Source organism: Plectropomus leopardus, chromosome 10 (genome assembly GCF_008729295.1).
Source record: "Plectropomus leopardus isolate mb chromosome 10, YSFRI_Pleo_2.0, whole genome shotgun sequence".
Classification (NCBI taxonomy): Eukaryota; Metazoa; Chordata; class Actinopteri; order Perciformes; family Serranidae; genus Plectropomus; species Plectropomus leopardus.
The window spans coordinates 1,209,924-1,216,500 of NC_056472.1; positions in this window are offsets into that span (position 1 = coordinate 1,209,924).

The following is a 6,577-nucleotide window of genomic DNA, read 5'->3' on the forward strand; positions in this document are numbered from 1 at the left end:
TTTATACTCTTTGATACCTCTATTTTTATTTTGTTGGGGTTGCTCTTGTCAAGTTTGGTTGTGCTGTACATTGCAATGTTGTTTTTGTGTCAGTGTTTATTTATTGTTTGTAGTTGGTTGTACTGTCACTGCAGACCAAATTTCCCCTGGAGGGACAATAAAGCTCTCTGATCTGCTCACCTGATTGTGACAGTGCACCTGGTAGACATAGCATGTATTTTGTCCATATGTCAAATATGGTTAAAAAATGGCGTCATCAGGTGAAAAATCAAAACATGTCAGTTTGGATGGGTTTCAGTGGAGCACTTTTTGACCAGAACATCACTGGTTCCCATCTACAGAGCATCAGTGACCTCAGTGAAGTGAGGTGTCTGCACAGAGCCCAAAGGATACTGAAAGACAGCAGCCACCCCCAACTAAAAAGTAAGAGGAAAGTATGTTGTCCAAAAAAAATCACAGAAACATCTTACTGAAGCATATCTTTCAAAATATGACAGAAAAGTAATAGCATAGTATGCTGTCAAAAATAAAAAGTCATACTGTAGTATGTTGTCCAATATAGGATAAAAAATGTCATAGTAAAGTAAAATTGATAGTATCATATTACAGTATTTCTTCCACAATATGACAAGAAAGTCATAGTGTAGCAGTACAGTGAAGAATGTCATCCAAAATATGACAAGAAAGCCATAGTATAGCATATCGTCAAAAATATGACAAAAATATATACATGCGGACAAAAAACGGCTTTTGAGCTGCAGGCTTTAAAGTCACAGCAGCAGTGGTTGTTGTGGTGGTGACGGGTGTGGTGGTTTGAGTCGAATACTTAGGAGGAGGATACAACACGGGGATATGGTAGGTCTGAACAGTGCTCTGCGACACCAGCAGATGTTCGCTGATCGTTCGCTGCTCTCGGTCGAACCTGCTGGGAGGCTCTGATCATACCCATCATACACAGCATCACACTGTCAGAATCCTTGGCGGCCAGCCCTCTGTCCTGGCTGCTCAGTGAGTCGGCACGCCGCTGTAAAAGCCGGGCGGCCATCTTTAAGAAAAAAAAATATGACAAAAAATTGACAGGATAGACTGTCGTCCAAAATATGTCAACAAAGTCATAGTATGTCATGTTATCCAAAATTTGACAAAAAAAAGTTATAGTATAGCATGTGGTTCAAAATATGATAAAAAAAAAATTCATAGTATAACATGTTGTCCAAAATATGACAAAAGTTATATTATACTATGTGGTCCAAAATGTGACAAAATCATCATAGTATAGCACATGGTCCAAAATATGACAAAAAAAGTCATAGTATAGTATGTGGTCCAAAATATGACAAAAAAGTCATATAATAGCATGTCATCCAAAACAGTATTAGTGTTGCATGTCATACAAAATATGACAAAAAAGTCATAGTATATAGTATGTGCTCTAAAATATGACAAGAAAATCATAGTATAGCATATTGTCAAAAATATGACAAGAAAGTCATAGTATAGCATGTTGTCCAAAATATGACAAAGAAATTTATAGCATATTGTCAAAAATATGACAAAAAAGTGATAGTATTGTATATCCTCCAAGTTATGACAAAAAGTCATAGTATTACATGACATTCAATATATGACAAAAAAGTCATAGCATAGTATGTTGTTCAAAATATGAAAAAAGAATCATAGTATATTTTCTTGTCCAAAATATTACAAAAGAAATCATAGTATAGCATGTCATCCAATATATGACAAAAATGTCATAGTATAGCATATTGTCCAAAATATTACAAAAAAATCATAGTATAGTATGTGGTACAAAATATGACTAAAGAGCTTTAGTACAGTATGTGGTCCAAAATGTGACAAAAACATCACAGTATAGTATGTGGTCCAAAATATAATAAAATAGTCATAGTATAGTATGGTTTTCAAAAAAGAAAAAAACCAAGGGCGGCACGGTGGCATCGTGGTTAGCACTGCCTCACAGCAAGAGGGTCCCTGGTTTGATCCCGGGTTGGAACGGGGTTTGGTCTGTGGACGGGGGCCCTTCTGTGCAGAGTTTGCATGTTCTCCCTGTGCCCGCGTGGGTGTCTCTGGCTTCCTCCCACAGTCCAAAGACATGCAGCTCAGGTTGATTGGTGACTTTAAATTGCTCTTAGGTGTGATTGTGAGCGTGAAAGGTTTTTTGTCTATATGTGTGACCTGTCCAGGGTGTACTCCACCTTCCGCCTGATGACAGCTGAGATTGGCTCCAGCCCCCCACGACCCTCACAATGAATGAATGAATGAATGAATGAGAAAAAACTCATAGTATAGCATGTCGTCCAAAATATGACAAAAAATTCATAGTGTAGTATGTTGTCCAAAAAATAACAGAAATTACACAGTATAGTATGTTGTCCAAAATATGACAAAAAAAGTAATAATATAGTATGCTGTAAATATGACAAAATTGTCATGGTATAGTATATTGTCCACAATATGACAAAAAGTGATAGTATAGTATGTTATCGATAATATGACAAAAAGGACATCATATAGTATGTCCTCCAAATTATGCCAAAAATATAAATATTGCAGTACTGTCTTCCAAATTATGACAAAAAATCATAGTATAGTATGTCTTTGAAAATATGACATAAAAATCATAATAAAGCATGTTGCCCAAAATATGACAAAACAATTCATGGTACAGTTTGTCTTCCAAAATATGAGAAAAAAGATAGTGGAGCATGTTGTCCAAAATATGATAAAAGAATCATAGTACAATATGTGTTCCAAAATATGACAAAAAAGTCATAATATAGTATGTTATTCAAAATGTAAAAGACGCCAAAAAGGTAATAGTATAGAACGTGGTCCAAAATAAAAACAAAAAAGTTGTTGTACAGTATGTCATCCAATTATGACAAAAAAATATCATAGTACAATATATGTTGTTACAACCCAGCACGAGAGAGGAAAAGGGAAGCAACTATGAAACCAGATGTAGTTGGTAAAATTAAAGTTATTTATTATAAAAAGTAACTAGGTTTTGAACAAAGGGCCAATGAGTGCTGAAAACAAATGAAAACAAATCTAATTAACTACTCTAACTAACCAAAGCCAGAAATACACCTAAACAGCACCCAAACTACTGAACTAGCAATTCACAAAATAAGTTTGTGTAAAATAACAAAATATGTTCTAACTAAGGTCTAAGGCCCAAGATCAAAATACCAGAAGAAGAGTGCCTCAGAATTAATAATAGCTTTAGAAGGCATTTTCAGAGGGTAGCTCCATACTAGAGACACGAAACGAGGCTGTCTCTCTGGAATCGAGGAGCGAAGTCAGAGCCAGGCCTCTTCTGGGGTTGTATGGTGGTGCTCCACTCCCATAGGCTGATGAGAAGTAGCAGCTGCGCACCAATCAGATACTCCTCTCTGGCAGCACCGCACAGGTGGACGGCATCAGGTGGGGGGGGCTATGGCCATAACAATTATAATAAGTCATATTATAGTATCTTATTCAAAATAGTCAGTGTCGCATGTCTTTCAAAACATGACAAGACATATGTAGTATGGCATGTCGTCCAAAATATAACAAAAAACTCATAGTACAATATTTTTCTTTTCCAAAACATGTCCAAAATATGAGAAACAACTCAAAGTACAGTATGTCATCCAGGATATGACTAAAAGACCATAGTATAGAATGTTATGCTTAAATCCGCAAAAGTTTCTTAGTACAGTATGTCATCCAAAATATCACAAAAAGTTATAATATAGTATGTGTCGTCCAAATTATGACAAAAAAAGTAATACTACAGTATTTTGAACTAAATATGACAATGTTGTACAAAAATCACAGAAACATTATAATTCAGTATGTTGTCCAAATTCAATTCAAATAAATTCATAGTACAGCATGTTGTTAAAAAAAAGCCAAAGCATAGTATATGGTCCAAAATATGAGTAAAAAGTCACAGTACAATATGTCTAAAAAAAAAAATTATAAAAATTAAACAGTATACAATGTCTTAAAAAATATGAGAAAAAAAGTCATTGTACAGTCTCTCGTACAAAACATGCCTCAAAAGTGATAAGACTGTATGTTGTCCAAATTATGATAAAAATGTCATAGTACAGTATGTGGTAAAAAAAAAAAGTCATAGTATACTAGGTCATCAAAAATATGATGAAAAAGTCAAGTCAAGTCAAGTCAAGTCAAGTCAAGTCAAGTCAATTTCATTTATAAAGCCCATTTTCACAAAACACAGTTTGCCTCAGAGGGCTTTATAGCATACAACATCCCTCTGCCCTTAGACCCTCACATCACCTAAGGAAAAACTCCCCAAAAAGAACCCCTGTAACGGGGGAAAGAAATGGAAGAAACCTCAGGAAGGGTGGCAGAGGATGATGAGAGATCCCTCTTCCAGGACGGACAGGCGTGCAATAGATGTCGTAAATAACAATTGAATTACAATTAAGACAAAAAGGGAATGAGAAAGAGAGAGGGGAAGAGCGGGGGAAGAGAGGGGGAGAGATGCACGGCAATAATGGAAATAAACGCATGTCATATTAAAATGATGATGGGTGTGAAATTACTAAATGCACTCTATGATAATAGTGTGGGTGTTGATAAGAGTCCCATGTGTATATTGATTGTGGAGGCATGGCTCATGATAGTAAAGGTTGCGTCAAGCACAATCACGGCATGGGCGCAACCAGGACCTACAACATAGGTGTAGCTTCAGACAGGATGACAGCAACGGCAAAACCAAGACCATGATCAGGGCAGGCTGGGGGTACAGTATCAGTGCAACCACAGCACGAGCACAACCAAAGGCAGGGTCACAGCACCAGCACAGCTATCACCACGATCAGGTGCAGCCAAGATTGCAGCTAGGATCCGGTGAAACTAGGAAACAAGGGAGCAAGAATGCTCCGGAGAGGCAACAGAGTTAGTAAACAGTAAACAGTAAACAGACATGAGCGTTTGCAGATGGAGGGAGCAAGAGAAGGAAAAAGGACCTCAGTGTATCATACAAAGTCCCCCGGCAGATTAAACCTATGTCAGCCTAACTAGGGGCTGGTCCAGGCAACCTGAGCCAGCCCTAGCTTTATCAAAGAGGAAGGTCTTAAGTCTACCCGTAAAAGTGGAAACAGTGTCTGCCTCCCTGACCGAAACTGGAAGATGGTTCCATAAAAGTGCAGCATGGTAGCTGAAGGCTCTGGCTCCCATCCTACTTTTGGAGACTTTAGGAACCACTAGTAACCCTGTGTTGTCAAAACGCAGTGATCTTGAGGGTTGGTAAGGAACTATGAGCTGTGACAGATAGGATGAAGCCTATTTTAAACTAAAGGAAAATGGAATGTGTTTTGGCTGTCTGTGTAAAGGACACGTCAGTAAACACTACTCATTCCAGGACACTGCATATCCACCGAAGAAAGAGTGACATGGACAAAGAGCAAACAGAAATGAAAGAAACAGCCGAATGCAGTGCTGTAGCCTCTGTTCAGACAAGTGGTCTCACTGGGGCCGGTGAGGATAACTGCAAACTCTCGATAGTGCCTGCACATGTCAAGGCCAGGAAAGGGAACGCTACAGTGCATACCTATGCATTTCTTGACCCAGGTAGCACTGCATTATTTTGCACAGTGAGTCTGATGAATAAGCTCAACCTGCAGGGAAGAAAGACAAATATTCTGTTGAGAACCATGGATCAAAGGAAGGTTGTGGAAACCAGTATTGTTTCTGGCTTAGAAGTTGCTGGACTGGACAGCAGCATTTTTGTGATCTCCCAGGCATGTACACTCAGAAGACTTTGCCTGTGCATAAAGGAAACATCCCACATCAAACCGTTTTCAATCAATGGCATCATCTGAAAAGGGTTTACTTACCTGAAATCAACTCTGAGATAGAGTTGCTGATTGGCTCAGATTTACCAAAGGCTCTGGAACCACTTGATGTAGTGGCCTGGTCTGGTGGCCTGATTGAGATTACAATCAAAGCATGGTGGAATATAGAATGACAGTCCATCTATTTGGAGCAATTTCATCTCCAAGTTGTGCAAACTTTGCCCTCAGAAGATATGCTCAGGACAACATGGACCAGTTTAGCCTTCAAGCTGTAAATGCCATCCATAACAACTTTTATGTGGATGACTGCCTCACTTCAGCTGCCTCAGAGGAAGATGCAATAGCTCTTTATAATGAGCTGCGAGCAATTTGCTCCAGGGGCGGATTTTTCCTGAATAAGTGGAACAACAGTTATCATGTGTTAGCTGCCATACCTGAAACAGAGAGAGCAAAAGAAATGAAGAATATGGATTTGGAACATGACAACCTACCTGTGGAGCGGGTGTCGGGTGTACAGTGGTGTGTTCATTCAGATGCTTTCAAGTTTAAAATTACCTTAAAAGACAGACCTGTCACAAGAAGGGGGATTCTTTCAACGGTCAGTTCCATATATGATCCCCTAGGAATACTGGCACCTGTGGTCCTGACTGCCAAGAAGATCTTGCAAGATTTGTGTCCGAGAAAGATTGGTTGGGAAGATACTGTACTAGACTCCATTGTGCAGGAATGGATAAATTGGATTC